Here is a 22176-nt window from a genome sequence, read left to right on the forward strand (position 1 = left end):
TACCGTGGGGATTGCTGTCATTCAAGTAGCCCACGCAATCGTTGAGCAACTGCTCTCAAAGGTAGTGACTGTCGGAAATGTCCAGGTCATCATAGATGGCTTCGCCGCGATGGGATTCCCAAACTGCGGTGGGGCTATAGATGGGACTCACATCCCTATCCTGGCACCAGCCCACCAGGCCAGCGAGTACATTAACCGAAGGGCTACTTTTCAATGGTGCTGCAAGCTGTGGTGGACCATAGGGGCGTTTACCAACATCAGCGTCGGGTGGGCGGGCAAGGTTCATGGCGCGTGTGTTCAGGAACTCTGGTCTGTTTAGACGCCTCCAGGCAGGCACTTTCTTCCCGGACCACAAAATAACGGTTGGGGATGTGCAGATGCCTACAGTGATCCTCGGGGACCCGGCCTACCCGCTAATGCCCTGGCTCATGAAGCCCTATACAGGCGCCTTGGACACTGAAAAGGAACTCTTCAACTACCGGCTGAGCAAGTGCAGAATGGTGGTGGAGTGTGCTTTCGGACGTCTCAAGGAGATGGCGGACCTTACTGACTCGCTCGGACATCAGCGAGAAGAATATCCCGTAGTTATTGCTGCTTGCTGTGTGCTCCACAATCTCTGTGAGAGCAAGGGCGAGACCTTTTGGCCGCTTGGGAGGTTGAGGCAAATCGCCTGGCTGCTGTTTATGATCAGCCAGACACCCGTGCTGAGAGAATATCCCAGCGGGAAGCGATATGCATCAGGAGGCTTTGAAAGCGAGTTTCCTCGCAGAGCAGGGTAACCTGTGACTGTCCACTTGATTTTAAGAGAGCCTGATCATAAACCAAGTTTTCCCCACTTCCCAAGGACGTTTTAAAACTAAGGACATGTTTTAGTAATTAATAATAAATCTTTCGTTGACTTTGCATTTCTGTTTCTTCGTTGAAACATGGAAGCATTCTGTGCTGGTTAAGGTGTGCACTGATGGGTGGGTTTGCAGGAAGGGCGAGGGTGCCGTCCTTGGATAGGGGTTACCATGACGGCTGTGGGTTTGGGCGTTGGAAGGGTGAGGGTGTGGGGAAGGGTGAGTATCTGCCCCTGGATGAGGTCTCTTTTTGGGGCTCGGGGCACCGGGAGGATCGTGACTACGGTCCAAATGCATGTGAAGGGAAGCCTGCCTTTACATTCGGGATGTCAGGCACCAGGACCCTACACATCAAGGAAAGACCGGGGCAGCATACACCACACACACTGTCCCTGGTGCCTAGTGACTGCAGTCTGTGTGTGCCCTGCAGTTGACCCTGCCCCAAGTCTGTACCCTGGTAATGTGGGCTATGCACTGTAATTAAATCCCCACAAAGTCTTCTGACACGAGAAACGTGGAAACAGAGAGTAACAACAAACCGCTTTTAATAATGTTATACACAGTGGGGTTGAAACTTGGATTTGGGACTGGGTGATCCTGTAAGGGAAGAACTTCTACAAATTTACAGCGAGAGGTGTCTTGTACATTAGCGCTCTGCTGCGGTGCAGTGACAGTTCTCACGGCCCCTACCGCCTCCTTCTTGTCACTTTGGGTGAGGGGACAGGACTTCTTGGCGTTGGAGGCGGTTGCAGATGCACTGCAGGGGGCTCTCCTCCTGCCTGTGGTCTTGCAGAACATCTACAAGGCGCCGGGCGTGTCCGTTTGCTCCCTCATGAGACCAAGCAGCGTTTGAGTCACCTGCTGGTCTTCCTGCCGCCACCTATCCTCCCGTTCCATGTGTGTGCGATGCTGCTGACACAGGCTCTCCTCGACTGTCTCTGCTCTGCCGCCTCCGCTCTGGAGCTGGCCATCAGTTCCTGGAACATGTCGTCCCTTGTCTTTTTCTTTCGGCGTCTAATCTGAGCCAGCCTCTGCGTGAGGATGGCGGGGCAGTCCGTGAAGGAGCCGAAGCTGTGTGATGCGAAAAAGTAGGTGATTTCCTTGAACAAATACATGTTTGCCAACAGTAAACACAGTCTAGTCATTTTCAGTTAAGAAGACCAAACAGGGACCCAAGTCTCAGGAGATCTCGGAACTAGTCCGAGATTTCGGAATACGCTCTCATTGGCGGCGCGATTGCACTGGATAGCGCGCTGGCGAGAGAGACAGCTGCATCCCTCTTGCACAAAGTCCTGGTAAGCCTTACAGTACAGACTGCTTATCAGATAGTGCTTAGCTGCTCTCCTGCTGGAGGCAATGTGCAAAGCAGAAAAGATGAGCGTTATCGGCATCTCCCGCCAGTGAGCGAAAGACCCTGTATGCTTTTCCTCTGAGGCCTGCAACACGTGGCTGTTAGCGAGGTCATTCTTATGCAAAGTAAAACTCTGTTAAGCGAGGTCATTCTTATGCAAAGTAAAACTCTGTTAAGCGAGGGTCTTTCTTATGCACAGTAAAAGTCTACCATGCACAATAGTAACAGTACACAAATTCCACTAATTAGATGCAGCACTTCCACAACGAAATCACCCTGAGGCGAGTCAGGCGCACACAGAGAGCGGATGTTAATAGAAGCCCTGCACAGACCAGGACCCTCCGCTGCCATGCTCGTAGATGCGATGGTCCCCCTCTACCTGAGGATGGCATGGCGCGGAAGAGTGTGCTTCAACGGAGCACCCAATAAAGCACCTCTCCCAAGAAACCTCTTGCTGAGGCTTTTCCAGCTGCTCTCTGAGAGCTTTTTGAAATATCCCCAGAGGACTATTGCTCCATTGCTGTTTGTGTAGACCTGCTGTTTGTTTAGTTAAATATTTAAAAATGTTTATATAGTATTTCTATTGTTTATATAAATCCCTGTTTCTTAAATTAATAAATGTTTCCCTGTTTGTAGCACTTACACGCCTGATCCTTCCCCTGATTCCGAGTCCTGGTTAGCAGGCGGGGGCGGTTGGTAGGGGATCTCTGTGAGGGTGATGAAGAGATCCTGGCTGTCAGGGAAAGCGGGAGTGGGTTCGATGTCGCCTGCGCCGTCCTCTAAAGACCCTTCCTCATCTTCCCCATCGGCGAACAGGGAGGGGAAACTGTCCCGGTACACTATTCCGTCCTCGGAGTCCACCGTCACTGGTGGGGCACTGGTGGCAGACCCACCTAGAATGGCATGCAGTGCCTCGTAGAAGCGGCATGTCTGGGGCTGGGCTCGGGCGTCCGTTTGCCGCTCTGACTTTTTGATACCCTTGTCTTAGGTCCTTCACTTTCGCGGCACTGCATCGCATCCCGGCTGTATCCTTTGTCTTTCATGGCTTTAGAGACCTTCTCGAAGGTCTTGGCGTTCCGCTTGTTGGAGCGCAGCTCCGAGCACAGACTCCTCGCCCCACACAGCGATCAGATCCTGGACTTCCCGGTCACTCCATGCTGGGGACCTCTTTCTATTCTGGGATTGCCCGGACTCCTCTGCTGGAGAGCTCTGCATCGTTGCAGGTGCTGCGGAGCTCGCCCCGATGTGCAACCAGAACGTCAGATTCAAACCGCCCAGACAGGAAAATGAATTCAAATTTTCGCGGGTCATTTCCTGTGTGGCTGGCCAGAGAATCCAAGCTCGGACTGCTGTCCAGAGCGTCAACAGAGTGGTGCACTGTGGGATAGCTCCCGGAGCTGCTAAGTTCGATTAGCATCCACACCAAGCCTAATTCGAGCTAGCAAGTGCGAATTTAGCGTTACTCCACCTGCCGGGGTGGAGGAACTAAAGAGCCCTCTAGTTCGAATTAAATGGCTTCCTGGTGTGGACGGTTGAGCGGTTAGTTCGAATTAACGCTGATAAATTCGAATTAAAGTCCTAGTGTAGACCAGGCCTGAGAGAACCCTTGAACTCTGCCTGCCTCTCTCATCATCACTAGCCTGCTTCTTGTAAGATAACTACACCACATACCCACCAACTCCACAAGTTATGCCCAGAACAATTCACACCTGCTGTCCTTCCCCTCTCTTGCTCTTCAAAATCTGATTGGACTAAAGTATTTTTAAATTGCCAGGGTATTTTAGAATGAATTATCTGGTAAAGTGAGGCACAGTCTGACCTTGAGAAAGTCACTTTAGTTATCACACTAATTTTACAACATGAACCAGGGCAGCGGATTAGGAACCCGGACTCCTGGGTTCTGACCCTTGCTGTGCCATTCATCCTCTGACATAGAAATAAATTGAAAAAAAATACAGCCCCAGGTTGTAACTCCGTGGCATGGAAGATCCCCAGGAGTATTGTTTTTCTTCTTTAGAAGCCAGCTCTGCTGAAATCTGACTGCTCCACAGGCTAAGGGCCTAATCTGGCCCAGGGCCAAGTGTCCTTATATGCCATTCGCTTCAGTGACAGAAGGTATTCAGCTCTTCCCTGGAGAGGTCTGTATCCAGGGGCAGCTCTAGTCATTTCGCCGCCCCAAGCACGGCAGCACGCCACGGGGGGCACTGCCAGTCGCCAGTCCCGCGGCTCCGGTGGACCTCCTGCAGACGTGCCTGCGGAGGGTCTGCTGGTCCTGCGGCTCCAGTGGACCTCCCGCAGGAGTGCCTGCGGATGCTCCACCGAAGCCACGGGACCAGCGGACCCTCCCGCAGGCGTGCCTGCAGGAGGTCCACCGGAGCTGCCTGCCGCCCTTCCAGCAACCGGCAGAGCGCCCCCCGCGGCATGCCGCCCCAAGCACGCGCTTAGCGTGCTGGGGCCTGGAGCCACCTCTGTCTGTATCTCATGCAATGGGACCCTAATACAATGGGACCCCTATTACATGTCTGCAACTAGTGTTTCAGGAAAGAAGTCAAGAAGGCAATAGGTGCTATATTTCACTGGTAATTATGGGCCTTGCTTAATGCTACACTTCTGTACTGCTTTCCCACGACGTCCTGCACATAATCTCCATTACATCTATTACCTGCCAGTCACTAAATCGAGAGGAAGTTTAAATAAGGTCCTGGATTGTCTTTAAAGGGAGCTCCCTGCATATATAGTGTGTTGCTTTTCAGAACGATGTGCTGGATTGTGGGGTACACTGATGTTGTATGGGGAATCAGTGACATGAGCTCCCTTTGACAATACTGCTGTCATCTGAGTCCATGGAACTATGTTCCTTCGTTGTTCACGGGGGAGGGCAAGTGCACACTTTACAAAAGTGAAACTGAAAAATGCCCGAGTTCGGGCTTGCTCACACTGTCAGGTCATTCCATTAGCATCCTTCCTTGAGCAAAGAGACATAAAGAGTTTGAAAACATGATCATCATTATTAGTTATAGCACACTTTGCATAGTTTACAAACCATAAGAATGACAGATGCAGATACTAAGATACCCCTAAGTACTGACTACAGTAAGTAGTTAAGGCTTGAGCCAACAAGATATTGAGCACTCTGGGCCTGATCCAGCAAAGCACTTGCTTAACTTTAAGCATGTAGTCTCATCAAGGCTTTAGTTAGTATCAATGGAAAGGAGACAGCTGCTGCCATTTTACATATATAAAACCACATTTCTAACTTTAAGCATGTAATTAGCCTTTAGTCAGTATTAGGGTGACCAGATGTCCTGATTTTATAGGGATAATCCCAATGTTTGGGTCTTTTTCATAGAATGTCAGGGTTGGAAGGGGGTCATCTAATCCAATCCCCTGCTTAAAGCAGGACTAATCCCCAGACAAATTTTTGCCCCAGATCCATAAATGGCCCCCTCAAGGATTGAACTCACACTTCTGGGTTTAGCAGGCCAGTGCTCAAACCACTGAGCCATCCCTCCTGCCCTTGTCTTAGTTCTTCTTCACGCAGCACACAGTCAATTTGTGGAACTCCTTGCCTGAGGAGGTTGTGAAGGCTAGGACTATAACAGCGTTTAAAAGATAACTGGGTAAATTCATGGTGGTTAAGTCCATTAATGACTATTAGCCAGGATGGGTAAGGAAGGGTGTCCCTAGCCTCTGTTTGTCAGAGGATGGAGATGGATGGCAGGAGAGAGATCACTTGATCATTTCCTGTTAGGTTCACTCCCTCTGGGGCACCTGGCATTGGCCACTGTCGGTAGACAGATACTGGGCTAGATGGACCTTTGGTCTGACCCGGTATGGCCGTTCTTATATAGGCTCCTATTATCCCCCACCCCCATCCCAATTTTTCACACTTGCTGTCTGGTCACTCTAGTTAGTATCAATGGATGGGGACAGCTGCAGCCATGTGATATAAATAACTACATTTAAAATAACTGCCTGAGAACTGAGAAATCAAAGTTGTACTGTTAAATCTGCACTTAAGCACATGCTTAACTTTAAGCATGTAGTCTTATCAAGGCTTTAGTTAGTATCAATGGAAAGGAGACAGCTGCAGCCATTTTACATCTATATATAACCACATTTCTAACTTTAAGCATGTAATTAGTCTCATCAAGTCTTTAGTATCAATGGATGGGGACAGCTGCAGCCATGTGACATAGATAACTACATTTCAAATAACTGCTTGAGAACTGAGAAATCAAAGTTGTACTGTTAAATCTGCAATAGCAGGGTGCAGAGTTAAGGTTGTGTGTTCAATCATAACAAAGTGTCCTGACTTTTGAGTTTTTAATAGTTACTCTTCAGAGCATAAACTGATCAATAGGCCTCACAAAAAAAAAAACACCAAGAAATCGTACAGAATTGTGCCATTAGGTATGCATTATACAAGAGGAATTCTCACACTTTCGCAGAGTATGGATTGCAGCTTAAAGGTTTCTCTTTGACAACTCCCCTCACGTTCCCAAAGAACCAGCATCCCTGTTGCATTTACAACAACTGCTTACATGTAAAAAGTACTATTAGGAAGCTAACCAGGCATTTTAGCTGTCTTTAATATGACTGTAATAAATAGCCTGTGGAAGCAAGGAAAAGCAGCAAGCATCATATGACCCTTTGGCCAAGGACCACCAGCAAGTGCTCCAGGGACTACAGTTGAACACCACCTACACCAGACACTCCAAAGGTAGTTAGAGAGCTGCTACCACAGTAGTTTTTTGGAGACTAAAATCCTCATAGTAGTGGAACAAAAACCTGTATTTTTAGAGATTGTAGCTACTAATTCCAAATATCTGAATTCATTGTAGAGGCAATTTTCCAATGCTGAAAAAGGTGTTATTCCATTAGGAATACAAATTATTATTTTATGTTACTGTAATGCATAGAAACCCCAACTGTGATCAGAATCCCAGTGGGTCAGGTGCTGTACAAACACAAGAGACACTCCTTGGCCCTAACAAGAAAAGACAGAGTGGGAGGGGAAACAGGCAGGGAGAGGTGGTTTGACAAAGTACTTCACCTAGGAAAGGAAAAATCAAATTCATAACTATGCAATTGGGAATAACTGGCTAGGTGGTAGTACTGCTGACAAGGAACTGGGAGTTATAGCGGATCACAAAATGTATACAAATTAACAATTTGATGCAGGTGCAAAAAAAGGCTAATATCATTCTGGAGTGTATTAACATGGGAGGTAATTGTCCTGCATCCAATTCTGGGCACCACACTTTAAGAAAGACATGGACAAATTGGAGAGAGTCCAGAGGAGAGCAACAAAAATTATAAAAGGGACAGAAAACCTGACCAATGAGGCAAGGTTAAAAAAACCTGGCCATGTTTAGTCTTGAGAACAGAAGACTGAGGGTGGATCTGATAAGAGTCTTCAAATATGTTAAGGGCTTCTATAAAGAGGATGGTGATCAGTTGTTCTCCATGTCCACTGCAGGTAGGAAAAGAAATAATGGCCTTCATCTGCAGCAAGGGAGATTTAGGTTAGATATTAGGAAAAACTTTCTGACTATAACTTTATGACCCTCTGGCCAAGGACCACCAGCAAGTGCACCATGGATTACAGTTGAACACCACCTACACCAGACACTCCAAAGGTGGGTAGAGAGCATAGCTAACTTCTGGAATAGGCTTCTCAGGGAGGAATTTCCATCATTTTTAAGACCAGGTTGGACAAACGCTTGTCAGGGATGGTCTAGGTTTACTTGGTTCTGCCTCAGAGCAGGGATCAGGGCTTGATGATCTCTCAAGGCCCCTACCAGCCCTACATTTCTGTGATCCCTATGACAAATTAGTGGGAGAAATGGGAAGAGCACCTGTTCCCTCAATTTTTTTACGTCCATGTGTGGAATGAATTTCGTTATGTGCACCAATATGGAGGTGATGTGTGACTCCTTCATAGTGGTGCACATAACAAAATTCATGTGGTGAGGGTGGGGCTGAGGGGTTTGGAGTGTGGGAGGGGGCTCAGGGCTGGGGCAGAGGTGCCTCTCCCCTGGCCGCGGCAAGTCCAGGGCAGGTCCATGCTGGGGGAGAGGCATCTCTCCCCGCCGCAGCCCTGAGCCCCTGTGCATGGCTTAATAGGTGGCTGCGCAGCTTAGAGGGAATGTAGGGACACACATATCCTGTACTATAGTCCAGTCTCTTAAAGTCATGATGGAATTATTGTAAATGATCAGTAATTGCATTTTAAATGTATTTCTTTGCTCAGAGCTTTTTATCGATGAGAAAAGTACAGGACCATGCATGAAAGATTGCCTGTTCCTAAACACATGACCAATGTAATGGGGACACAATTATCATTCAACTTTGCCTGGTGCAGGAGGGGTATGTGATATCCTGGACTGTTCATTGTTGTTGTTTTTAAATTTGAGTAATAGACAAATGAATCCTTGCTTTTGGAAAGCGCACCGGCTCAATTTGTTCCCATGTAAAGACATTCATCTCTATACTTGGATTAGTATTTTATCACGAATAGGGGAACCCCTGGGGCACATGCCTTAGTATGAAGACATTGATGCCTTATACGTACATGACCATATTCATGAATGCTCTGAATTCTTTAAATTCCTTGTGTTGGTTTAAAGTTGTTGTAGGGTTATGGTCTCATGTTTAGAGACTGGGCCTGGGATCTGCATGCTGGGGCTTCTAGTCCTGGCTTTGCCATTGGTTCCCTGTATGGCCCTGAATAAGTCTTCTAACACCAAATTCAGCCCTCTTCTCCATAGGTACAGAAGTTTCTCTTGCTGCAGGCACGTTGTGGGGTTGCCACTCGAGAGATCCTCCCTCTGCCGCCAAGACAGAGTGCAGCTATGGAGAAGGGAGAGAGGGCTCTTTGTGCTGTTGTACTCACTAGAGTTGGAGGTAATGCAGCCAACCAGACTTTTAGTGGCCCGGTCAGCTATTCTGACCAGAGGTGCCAGGGTCCCTTTTCAACCAGACATTCCGGTCAAAAACCGGACACCTGGCAACCCTAGTCTGGCCCAAATGATTGCCACTCAGTGATTCCTCCAGTCTTCCTCTCTCCCCTATGTTTGTAAAGGGAAAGAAGATGACTTGGGTCGTGAAAACTACATAAGCCTTTAGGATGGCATTAAGGTGACCAGATGTCCCGATTTTATAGGGACAGTCCCAATTTTGGGGTCTTTTTCTTATATAGGCTCCTATTACCCCCCACCCTCGTCCCGATTTTTCACATTTGCTGTCTGGTCACCCTAAATGGGATAGCTTCCTTGTATTGGCTCTGCTGCCACTTCACAGTGTAGGCAATCCCAAATCCACCTGCAGAGAACTCCCGTGCTAATCTACCTGGGCTGGAAGCTAGGGAGGAAATATTTACCTTAATCTGTCTGTAGTTCCCTTCATCAATCTTCAAATGGATCGTCAATTAATGCTTGTAAATTGCTCTAACAGCCTCGGATGGGAGTGGCATTGTGTTGTTTAATGATGGATTTACCAGTAGTTAAACAATTGTCTCCCTTAATATGGAAAAAGCAGGTGACTTCAGTTTGGCCCATGGCATTAAAAGTGAGTCCTGTGCGGGTTGCCTGTTATGCAGCCAGGAGTGCATGTAGCGTTGATGTCAGTTACCCATGAGCAAGTCACACTGTCTGAATTTGCAACTGTGTAATTTATACTCAACCCTGTCTCAGTAGGATTTCTGTCCACAGGGTGTTCATTCTGATTACTGTAACTACATCTTAATATGTCGAGTCCTTTGAACTCTTCTTACCTCTATAAAGTCTCCATGTTGTTGTTAAGCAAACAGAAGCTAGAGTCCTGTAGTAAAATTGTGACAGTGTATTGCCCAAGTACATTCATAACGTTCAGAACTGTAAGACCTGAACCTTTCTCCCTCTTGAACTCTCTTGCCTTCTGTTGGCCCCAGACCCATAAAAATACCCAAACAAAGCAAAGAAGGTATTCTTGCAAGGGCCTCGGTTTTCATAAGATAACAACATTGTTTTGATTTAAAAATGGCCTTTTTCCAAGATTAGAAAAAACAACCTGCTTCTCTACATGGCTGAATGTAAAACGACACCTGCACATTTAGATGCATGCCCAATATGCTCTAATTTAAATAAATGATATGACTATGGTTTGAGTGGGGCGGGGAAAAGAAGGGTGGGACGGACTATGCCATAAAATTTAACTCTTTATTAAATAAGTTTTAGGCCAGTAGAAGGAACACTAGTCATCCACATACACCAATATCAACTTAAAATGAAGGGGATGTCATCTAGTGGTTAGGACAGGGGATTTGGTGTCACTGTTCCTTAGTTCTCTTCTTAGCTCAGACACAGACTTGCTTTGTGACTTACAGCATCATCCTACAAGGTACAGAGCATCCGCAACTCCCAATGAAGCTTCAGTCAGAGTCAAGGACCCTCATCACTTTGTGGAATTGGGACCCTGCTGACCATGCTGCAGTTAACCCCAATGCAAAAGTAAAATAATATTTATATTACTAATGAGTGACTATAAGTATACATAGTGTTGTAATGTCACTAAAAATGCCTTCTGTCCAAATGAGCTTACAATCAATCTCTTTCATTTCTGTGCAGAATTTACCTACTCTAAGGAGTGCAGTGAAGCTTAGTTATTTATGCACTCGGAAGTACCTTGCTCAGTTGGGACCTTAATATTTTACATAGTGCTTTGATGGAAGATGTGAATATTGCTATTAATAGTATGTGCATACAAGGCCAAAAAGAGTCGTGCCTACAATGCTAGAGACAAAATGCCAGCCCTGCTTAAATTTATTCTGCCTTCCATTTAGGGCTACCTTGGTTACTGATTGTCATTTTATAAGGCATCATTCAAAAAAGGCTATGCACAAATATAAAATCACATATATGGAAAGTTACAAGCTTCTTAAAACGGTGGCTTATACAGAAGTGCTGTTGCAACCTTAGTGCCTGATCCTGCATGGAAATTCACAGGGCAAACCTTTACACCAGTATTGATCCCTTAGGATAATGTGAGCCTTAGCAAAACTTAAACCACACTCTCCTTTGCCATGACTGTTATATCTCAAGGTTCTATGGTGCCTTTCACTGTGGTATCTAACAGGCAGAAAAGAAAACAAGCAATAAATAACTTAAAAAAACCAGGTTCAACACATGAAGGCCTAGAATGCAAAACTAGCAGATTTTTAAAGTTTAACTATAAAGATTGAGGTTTTTTTATTTAATCTTTTGCCCTTTCCTGCTCTTGGTGATGAATGATGGCTTCAACCTTTCTTTGAAAGAATAAAATATTTAGCATGTAAAAGCTGATCAAGACAGCCGTATTGGACTCTCTTTTTCCCTGCCTGTGCTAAAGGAGACATCTTTGCAGGATTTGAATAATGAAGTCATTTGAGACTGTAGTGCTCTGGGTTGTGGCTGCAGCTTTCTCCCTCCCTGATCGAATGGGAGGCGATGCTGAATCATGGTCTAAGAATCACGTAGGATATCCTAACACCTAAAATAGTTCAGAGAATACCATTCTCTGCCCTTCTTTCAGTGGTATCATTAACTGTTGAGAGGGAAACAGAATCTTGAACTCAGATCCTGGTAGTGAATTGGAGAACTAATGGGCTCAATTCTCAGTTACACTACAGCCCCTCTGGAAGCTTTATCCTTGTCTTTTTGGCTGAAGAAGAGCTGGCTTAACATTTCTCACTCCAGCCCTGCTCTCAACCTTCCAGATCAGAGATATGACAGGAGTGGGGTGCGGGAGATATGAGAGGGAGCTTAAACAAAGAAGGGACGTGGCCAGAGCACTCTGCTGTTCTCTGTTTTCCAGGGGCCCGTGGTGGCAGAGCATAGAATTAGAGTAGCCCTAAGTCTGTCCCAGACTCTGGGGAGCATAGATATAGGTAGCTCAATGGCTTAACGCCATCACTGCCTCTCCCACCTCCTCTTCAACACCCAGGGTACGTCTACACTACGGGACTATTCCGAATTTGCATAAACCGGTTTTGTAAAACAGATTTTATAAAATCGAGTGTGCGTGGCCACACTAAACACATTAAATCGGTGGTGTGCGTCCACGGTCCGAGGCTAGCGTCGATTTCTGGAGCATTGCACTGTGGGTAGCTACTCCGTAGCTATCCCATAGTTCCCGCAGCCTCCCCCGCCCCTTGGCTTTTCCGGGTTGAGATCCCAGTGCCGGGTGGGGCAATAATCGTTTTCGCGGGTGGTTCTGGGTACAGCCTCACCCCTCCCTCCCTCCCTGACAGCGGCAGACAACCGTTTCGCGCCCTTTTTGCTTGGTGAACCGTGCAGACGCCATAGCACAGCAAGCATGGACCCTGCTCAGCTCCATACCGCAATCGTGGATGTTTTAAACACCTCGCGCACTCTCGTGCAGTATATGCTGAACCAGGACCTTCGAACCGAGGCGAGTAAGAGGCGGATACGGCAGCACGGCGATGACAGTGATGAGGACGTGGACACAGAATTATCTCAAACCGCGGGCCCCGGCGCTTTGGAGATCCTGATGGTAATGGGGCAGATTCTATCCACTGAACGCCAATTTTGGGCCGGAAACAAGCACTGACTGGTGGGACCGCATTGTGTTGCAGGTGTGGGACGATTCCCAGTGGCTGCGAAACTTTCGCATGCGTAAGGGCACTTTCATGGAACTTTGTGACTTGCTTGCCCCTGCCCTGAAACGCCATAATACCAAGATGAGAGCAGCCCTCACAGTAGAGAAGCGAGTGGCGATAGCCCTGTGGAAGCTTGCAACACCAGACAGCTACCGGTCAGTCGGGAATCAATTTGGAGTTGGAAAATCTACTGTGGGGGCTGCTGTGATGCAAGTAGCCAAAGCAATCACTAAGCTGCTGCTACGAAAGGTTGTGACTCTGGGAAACGTGCAGGCCATAGTGGATGGCTTTGCTGCAATGGGATTCCCTAACTGTGGGGCGATAGATGGAACCCATATCCCTATCTTGGCACCGCAGCACCAGGGCACCCAGTCGTAAACCGGAAGGGGTACTTTTCAATGGTGCTGCAAGCACTGGTGGATCACAAGGGCGTTTCACAAACATCCACGTGGGATGGCCAGGGAGGGTTCATGATGCTCGCGTATTCAGAAGCACTACTCTGTTTAAACGGCTGCAGCAAGGGACTTACTTCCCAGACCAGAAAATAACAGTTGGGGATGTTGAAATGCCTGTCATTATCCTGGGGGACCCAGCCTACCCCTTGATGCCATGGCTCATGAAGCCATACACAGGCAGCCTGGACAGTGGTCAGGATCTGTTCAATTACAGGCTGAGCAAGTGCAGAATGGTGGTGGAATGTGCATTTGGCCGTTTAAAGGCTCGCTGGCGCACATTACTGACTCGCTCAGACCTCAGCCAAACCAATGTCCCCTATGTTATTGCTGCTTGCTGTATTCTCCACAATCTCTGTGAGAGTAAGGGGAGACCTTTATGGCGGGGTGGGAGGCTGAGGCAAATCACCTGGCCGCTGATTACGCGCAGCCAGACACCAGGGAGATTAGAAGAGCACACCAGGAAGCGGTGCGCATCAGAGAAGCTTTGAAAACGAGCTTCATCAATGGCCAGGGTACAGTGTGACTGCTGTGTTTGTTGATGAACACCCAACCCCTTGATTGACTCAGTCCCTGTAAGCAACTCCCCTCCCCTTCGAGTACAGCTTACTTATGCAAATAAAGTCACTCTCATTTAAAAGCATGAATTCTTTATTTTTCATTATAAAAGAGGGAGAGAAGTAAGGGTGTGCTTTGGGAGGAGGAAAGGAGGGATGGAGAAGGCCATTAAAAAAATTCAGAGTAACGGCATCCTTCTGGTTGGGCTGTCCACGGGGTGGAGTGGGCGGGTGCAGAGCCTCCCCACGCGTTCTTACGTCTGGGTGAGGAGGCTAAGGAACATGGTGAGGGGAGGGTGGTTATACAGGGCTGCAGCGGCACTCTGTGATCCTGCTGCCGTTCCTGAAGCTCCACAAGACGCCGGAGCATGTCAGTTTGATCACGCAGCAGCCCCAGAGTTGCATCCCGCCACCGCTGATCTTCCTGCCGCCACCGCTGATTTTCCTGCCGGTCTTCCTGCCGCCACCTCTCATCTCGGTTGTCTCTCCTGTCCTCACGTTCATCCCTCCTGTCCTCACGTTCACTGGCCTCTTTCCTGTAATTTGAAACCACGTCCTTCCACTCATTCAGATGAGCTCTTTCATTGCGTGTAACTTCCATAATATCTGAGAACATCTCATCTCGCGTCTTCTTTTCCTCCGCCTTATCTGTGCTAGCCTTTGGGATGGAGGAGGGACGCTTGAAAAATTTGCAGCTGCATGAGGGAGATAAATATTTAGAAAGATACATTTTACAGAACAATGGTTATACTCTTTCACAGTGAAAAGCACTATTCACCTTACATAGCACATGTGATTTCCCTACAAGGTCGCATTTTTCATCTTAATAGTGACTGCTTGCATCTCTGGGGTTACAGATCTCACAGACACAGGTCCAGGCATCAGGATTCAGCTTGCATGCGGCCATGGTAAGCCACTGTCTCAGTGATTTACCCCTCCCCAACGCATGGCTAATACCACGCTAGCTCCTGCTAATCAACAACCTTCCCCTCCCCACCCACTGCTTGTCCGGTAGCTTGGGAAGATCGCCTCGCCGGTGACCAAACAGAAAAGATCATCGGCATTTCACCCCTCCTCCCCGCTTCGCTACGTGCAGGAAAGTGTTTTTAAGCTGCTGCATTCCACGAACCCAGTAGAAAAATGGCCACCCCCCTTACTTAAATTCCTGATTTTTAACCAGGTTATCCTGAACGATATCACTTTGCTGAGGATAACAGAACAAGATAAAGAGCGGATGCTTCTTGAATGCCAGCAGTCCCGGGACCATACGCTGCGATGCTTTGCCACGCAATGATACCTGATTACTTGCTACATGCATGGCATGGTAAAGTGTCCTACCACGGTGGGCAGAACAAGGATGCCTTGCCCAGAAACCTTCTGCAAAGGCTTCTGGAGTACCTACAGGAGCGCTTCATCGAGATGTCCCTGGAGGATTTCCTCTCAATCCCCGGACATGTTAACAAACTTTTCTAAGTAACTATACTGTCTGCGAATGCATCCCAAGTCCTCAGGGCAAATCAATCATTAAAAAAGGCTTGCTTAAAAAACACTGTTTGCTATTTGCAAAGGTACACTCACAGAGCTCCCTTCCAGGGCGTCATTCTCTGCAATAGTTGCTTGTGAGGGCTGGGAGCAGGGTAATTCCGTCAGGGTGATAAAAAGCTCCTGGCTGCTGGGGTCACGGAGTGCTGTGTGCTCTCTGCAGGTCTTCCTCTTCTTCTTCCTCTTCATCTTCCCATCTGCATAATCCTCAGACATGGCAGAGATTACAACCCCCACCTCGGAATCCACAGTCAGGGGTGGGGTACTTGTGGCGCAGCCCCCTAAAATTGCATGCAGCTCAGCATAGAAGCGGCATGTTTTTCGACCTGCCCCGGACCTTCCATTTGCTTCTTTGGTTTTCTGGTAGGCTTGTCTGAGCTCCTTAACTTTCACTCTGCACTGCACGGAGTCCCTGCTGTGGCCTTTAGCAGTCATAGCCTTAGAAATTCTTTCAAATACTTTTTCATTTCGTCTTTTGGAACGCAGTTCTGTTAGCACTGAATCCTCTCCCCATATAGCGATCAGATCCAGTACCTCCCGAGCGGTCCATGCTGGGGCTCTTTTTCGATTCTCAGGAGACTGCATTGTTAACTGTGCTGATGAGCTGTGCGTGGTCACCTGTGATGATGAGCTCTCCACGCTGTCGAAGCAGGAAATGAATTTCAAAAGTTCGCGGGGCTTTTCCTGTCTACCTGGCCAGTGCATCCGAGTTGAGAATGCTGTCCAGAGCGGTCAGTGGTGCACTGTGGGATAGCTCCCGGAGGCCAATACCATCGATTGCGGCCACACTAACCCTATTCCGATATGTTAATACCGATATTAGCGCTACTCCTCTCGTCGGGCAGGAGTACAGAAACCGATTTAAAGAGCCATTAAAATCGATATAAGGTGCCTCCTAGTGTGGACGGTTGTGGCGTTAAATCGGTTTTACACTCGTAAAACCGATTTAAACGCCTAGTGTAGACCAGGCCACACAGACACCATGTTCCTATCCCAAGCACTGGAATGGGGAAACCAAGAATTGAGGCCAATTTGCTATTAAAACCTAGTGAAGAGGTACCAGTGCTTAGGAATCTCTGTTCCAAATGATGAAATTTAGATTAGTCACGAACACATCTTTAGGAATGGGGCCTCAGCTGTGTATTGCAGTATATAAATATAGCCAGGGGTTCTAGCCTTCCTCGAATAATTCCTACAAAACAATGGCAAAATATACCGTGTTTCCCATTCTTCCAGCACAGTTTATCAGCTGTTCCTCTCCTGTTACCATTTGTCCTCCACACAGTTTTGCTTTGTCTTATTCAGCTTTCCTGGCCCATCCACTCTACCCTCACCCTTCTTGCTACTATGCAATGGCCTCCTACTCGCAGGCTGGCACTTTGAGTTTAAAAATCAGCATTCCCCTTCCCCCAGCCCCTGACAACAGGTGTCACAGCAGCTGCACCCTTCAGAAACACTTGACATTTTTCCTTTTTACTGAAAAAGCTAAATTAGAAGGCTTATATCATAAATCCCTGCGTTTGTGTGTAATATGGAAATAATGGTCCTCCTGGATGTGAGTAAATGCTGAAAGCTGCCAGCAAATGAATTCTAATTCCTTTTCACTAGTAGCTTTCGTGCATCTATTGACCCTTTTCTGACAAAGGATGACGCACTGGGAAAAATCTGACTGCTGATGACAGCACTAAATTAATTTACTTCTGTCTTGCCATACTCTTTTACAGTAAGGCCATGTCTACACTTACTGGGTATTGACGCTGCTGCGATCGATGCAACAGGAATCAATTTAGCGGGTTTAGGGAAGACCCACTAAATTGACCGCAGAGCACTCTCCAGTTGACTCCGGTACTGCACTGGAATGAGAGGAGTAAGGGAAGTCGACCAGAGAGCATCTCCCATCGATGCAGCACAGTGTAGACACTGCAGTGAGTCGACCGAAGCTATGTCGACTCCAGTTACATTATTTACAGAGCTGGAGTAGCGTAACTTAGGTTGACTTACCCCGGTAGTGTAGACAAGGCCTAAGAGTCAGAATTTATGCTCCATCCAGATCATTACAAACAGTGGGCTGGTATTTTTGAAATTCTGTATTTCATTCTTTTTAATTGTGTGGCGTACATGGTACTCACGAAAGGGTTAATCAGCTCCGGGTAGTTGCTAAGTAACAGTTTGCTGGCGTCAGGATCACTGATTGACCAGTTTTTTTAAAAAATGGCTGCTTGCATGTTTATAGCCTTGCTAACGATTTCTCCAAGTTTAGTTCAAAGAGAGATGGTCTCAACTGGTCTCTCCTGCACAGAGAATTTCCCCTCTTCATCTTCAGACTGTGTAGATTAATTAATTTATCTTAATAAGCACTGTTGTTATTTTTCTAATTTGTCCTAGGCACTTAATACCAATTATCCTAAATAAAGCAAATTTATTGTCATGAAAGCTGTTGATTTAAAAGCCTTGGAGACTACAGCTTCCATTTATTCCTACTCACAAAAATGTATTGGCGGACAGTTAAGATTGCTACAGCAAATTGTGCAACCTAATATAAAATGCATTAATCTTTTATCCTTACAGTTAATATATGTGGTTAGCAATAGTAGTGATGTGTGAAAATTTACCTTACACATAACACTAGAAACTTGACTAAAACTCTTGAATGACTATGTTATTTTTGAAAATTTTACCGGGTCACATTTTCGAAAGTGCCTACAGGTCATTGAAAGTCAATGGGTGACCTGCACCCGAGACCCCTTTGGCACATCTTGAGTGCATTCCTCAGGTGACAACCTGACTTCCTACAACTCCCTTTGGGTGGAAAGAGGCTGTCCAACCACACTCAGACTGGATCTGTGGGCTGCTGCCCCCTGGTATCCAAATGTGGTAACAGCACAAGTCCAACTCAGCTTCAGCACCAGTATCCCTTTGCCAGCCTGTGACTGTAGAATGTTCAGCGGCGGCTCCAGGCACCAGCGCTCCAAGCGCGTGCCTGGGGGTGGCAAACCGCAGGGGGTACCCTGCCAGTCCCCGCGAGGGCAGCACTCAGGCAGCCTTCAACGGCTTGCCTGCAGGAGGTCTGCCGGTCCTCCTGACAAAATACTTCCAGCCCTGCGAACGGCATTAGCTTTGTTAGCAGTAGAGCGCTCCTGCTGACAAAGCCGCATTCTCACTGCCACTTTCGTCAGCAAAACATTTGTCTTTCGTGGGGGGGAGCCTTTTTTAAGTTCCCGAGAAAGACAAAGGTTTTGTCGACAACATTGCAGTGTAGACAAGCCCTTAGTATTTTTTCGTTATTAGACATAAATAGGAAATCAGGTATAGGCCACTGTAGGATTGTACAGCACCCTCTAAAACTAAGTGTGGTCTTTACCCTACACACTGGCTAAGTCCACCTTCATTTGTCAGTTTTGCTCACCTTCATATGTTACCAACTCCCCATTGCATCCCTGTGCTCCCATTAGGCCTGGGAAGTGTTGTCTGTCTTGTCCCAAGCCCTGTAAAAATCCTGGTTTGTGACACAGGTACCTATCCTGTGGGAACTGGTACTAAGACCAACTGGGGATCCACAATTATTGCACAAACAAGCTATTTAAAACTGATTGTCTTGTACAGGAGCCGTGTCTCCCTTTAGTGTGATTTTAATCCACATCACAATGGGCTGCTTTCTTGAACAAGAGCTCCATCTAAGGGGAAAGTTCCGAAATCCTTACACAGGAAATTTCATTTTCTTGTATTAAGGGAAAAAATCTCTAGGGTCCCTCATCGTCAGAATGAAGTGTGCATTTCTACTTTGCTAAAATTATGCCATCTGAAAAAGCCAGCAAGAGAAAATAAACTATATGAACTCTTCGTCCAAAACTGGAAGCTGGTCCCTAACTAATTTATGTATTTAGAAACAGCTGTAACCTTGCAGAGGCTGATTTTAAGATCTTGCAGCTCTAAGTAAAGCTTAAGGTTCCTTCCTGTCGTGAAAATGTCTGTTTTAAGGTTATGTCCATCTGTGGCTTAAATTCCTTTATTACATTACTTCTTCCTACACGCCCTTTCATTCCTGGCCTGTTTCCTTTGGCTACTTCTCTCATTCTCTGCTGTGAGTCTTTTTTATGCTGCCACATGCAAGGAGCACATCCTCACAGTTCCCAAACAAACACTTTCTTTCAAACCCCTCCTTAATAACTCTTAATAACTCTTCGGATTTGCATTATCGTCCTGTGTATAGCTTTTGTCTGTTAGATCATAACATGCTATCTTTACATGTTTTGTTAAACACCCTACACGCTTTCCTGCTGTTCACATTGTTTTAATAAAAGAACTTGAACAAGGGGTGATTTCAAGTTCCAACTGCATCGGCAAAAACACAATGGAGTGCTTAAAGGAACACTGCCCAGTTGAAGTTTTGGGGAAATTAACTAATGAAACTTCTGATAGAACATCCTTGAAATAGCAGATTTTGAAACATTTTTCAAATTACGTTAGAATGTTATAGGATTGGTTCTGCATCCCTGTTTAAGGTGTAGATTGGTCTTTTGTGAAGACTTGAGAGCAACACCATCAAACATGCTCAGACTGGCTTCCCCATCACCTTATGGGCACACCAGCCTGTTTGGCTTCAGCTCTGTGGCTGGTATCACTGGCAATCATTCTTTTGCAGGTCCTGAGAAGGGCATGCGTCATTCAAATAGTGGAGCTGACTATATACAAAATTCAATAATGTTTTCTCTAGTCTCTTTCAGTTACTGTAATTTTAGGGGTAATGTGGAACAAAACCAGTCACATTTCTATCTGAAAATTATGTACCTGCTATTGTTATAAATGGGGAGAATCCTTCGTTTGTGTGTTTTAGTGCTTTTCTTTCCCTTCCCTTTTCCTGGAAAATTTATCCTCCTGGTGTTCATGGTGTATTTTGAATTCAAGCCTTTGTCATTTTCACTATGTCACCTATCCCAATGAACAAGTATTTCTTACGTTTCTCCACTTTGGCTGTCAATTCCCTGTCATCAGCTCAGATGATTATCTGTTAGTTTCTCAATAGGATGTCAATTTAATTCCATTTTCTAGTCCTGCTGGAAAAATCTAGGGGGGGAAATCATTTTCTTCAACCCTGGTTTGTGAGACTCTGGCAGACAATGGCCTATTACATTTTATTACATTCTGTAATTTGCCTGGGAACAGTCTTATTTTGATTTTGTATCTCTGTCTGTTTCACAGGGGAAAATGTATTGGTTTTACTGATATCTGGGTTCCTTGTGCTGTCAGCCTAAAGTCTGTGGTGTATCATTCCTATGGACAGAGGCCTCCACAGAGTACGATGCCTCTAAAATTCCCTCAGCCAGCATAGAGTCTATGTGTTATCATTCTTTACATATCAACTCTGACAAAAGTATTTCCTCAATGGGAAACTTCTTTTTCACTGATATCTGAGTTCCTGTATGTGTTAGCGAGAGAAAGGGAGACAGCAGATTCTTCTTCAAGATCTTCTGTTCATAGAGCTCTGGTTTGTGGCCTATGTTATCATGGGAATGCAGGGCTGGAAGGGAGCTCAAGAAGTCATCAAATCCAGCCCTCTGCACTAAGGCAGAACCCAGTAAACCTAGACCACATGGGCAGCACAGGAACTCCCCTTTTGGGGAGGCTAGCCCCTTACCCCACCCCTTCTTCTTGAGGCCTGACCCCTAGACAATCCCTTCTGCCCGAGGCCCTACCCCCACCCCGCCCCCAGCTCTCACTCGCTGGGGCCAGAACCCTGAGCCCCCCACCACAGCTGGAGGAGCCCCAGCCCGCCTGCCTGAGTTGTCCCAAGTGCTAGCCTTCGTGCCTGCCCACCCCAAGCTCTGGCTGCCTGGAGGAGCTCTGAGCCCCACCACAGCCCAGACCTGGGGCATGGCAGGGAACATTAGTGGAGGTTTGGGGAGGCTTAGCCTCCATTACATGCCACCCATGATAGACCATAGCTAAAAGATGTTAGCCCAACCTGTTCTTATAAGTTTTTCAGTGATCGGGATTTCACAACCTCCTCTGGAAATCTTTTCTAGAGCTTAACTATCCTTACAGTTAGAAATTTTTCCCTAACAGCTAACCTAAATCTCCCTTGCTTCAGGTTAAGCCCATTACTTCTTGTCCTACCGTCAGTGGACATGGAGGAAAGACGGTTACTCACCGTTGTAACTGTTGTTCTTTGAGATGTGTTGCTCATATCCATTCCAGTTAGGTGTGCGCGCCGCGTGCACGTTCGTCGGAAGATTTTTACCCTAGCAACACTCGGTGGGTCAGCTGGACATTGATGTGCAAGGCCAGCTCTTGAGCCGACTGAAGGCCTTGAGTGTGAAACTGACCCAGGTGAGCCCCCAGCCGAGAGATGGGGCGTCCATCATGAGGGACACCGAGGGGTGAGGTGGATGGAACAGCATCCCTGCACACACCAGGGAGGGCGTCGACCCCCAGTTGAGGGAGCCTAGAACGCTCGGGGGGTATCGAGGCGACCATGACTATGCTGTCTCTGCCCGGGTGGTACACCGAGGTGAGCCACGATTGGCGTGGACGGAGGCGAAGCCTGGCATGTTTGGTTATGAATGTGCAGGCAGCCATGTGACCCAGGAAACCTAGGCAAGTGCGAGCCAAAGTTGTCGGGAAGGTCCGTAGACCTTGTATAATTGTTACCATTGTGTGAAACCAAGGCTGAGGTAAGCAGGCTCTGGTGAGACTGGAGTCCAGGATGGCCCCAATGAATTCTATTCCCTGTGTGGGAATCAGAGTGGATTTCTATATATGGATCATCCGGCCTAGACACAGGAATAGATCCTTG

Source organism: Mauremys reevesii, linkage group 2, assembly GCF_016161935.1.
Source record: "Mauremys reevesii isolate NIE-2019 linkage group 2, ASM1616193v1, whole genome shotgun sequence".
NCBI lineage: Eukaryota > Metazoa > Chordata > Testudines > Geoemydidae > Mauremys > Mauremys reevesii.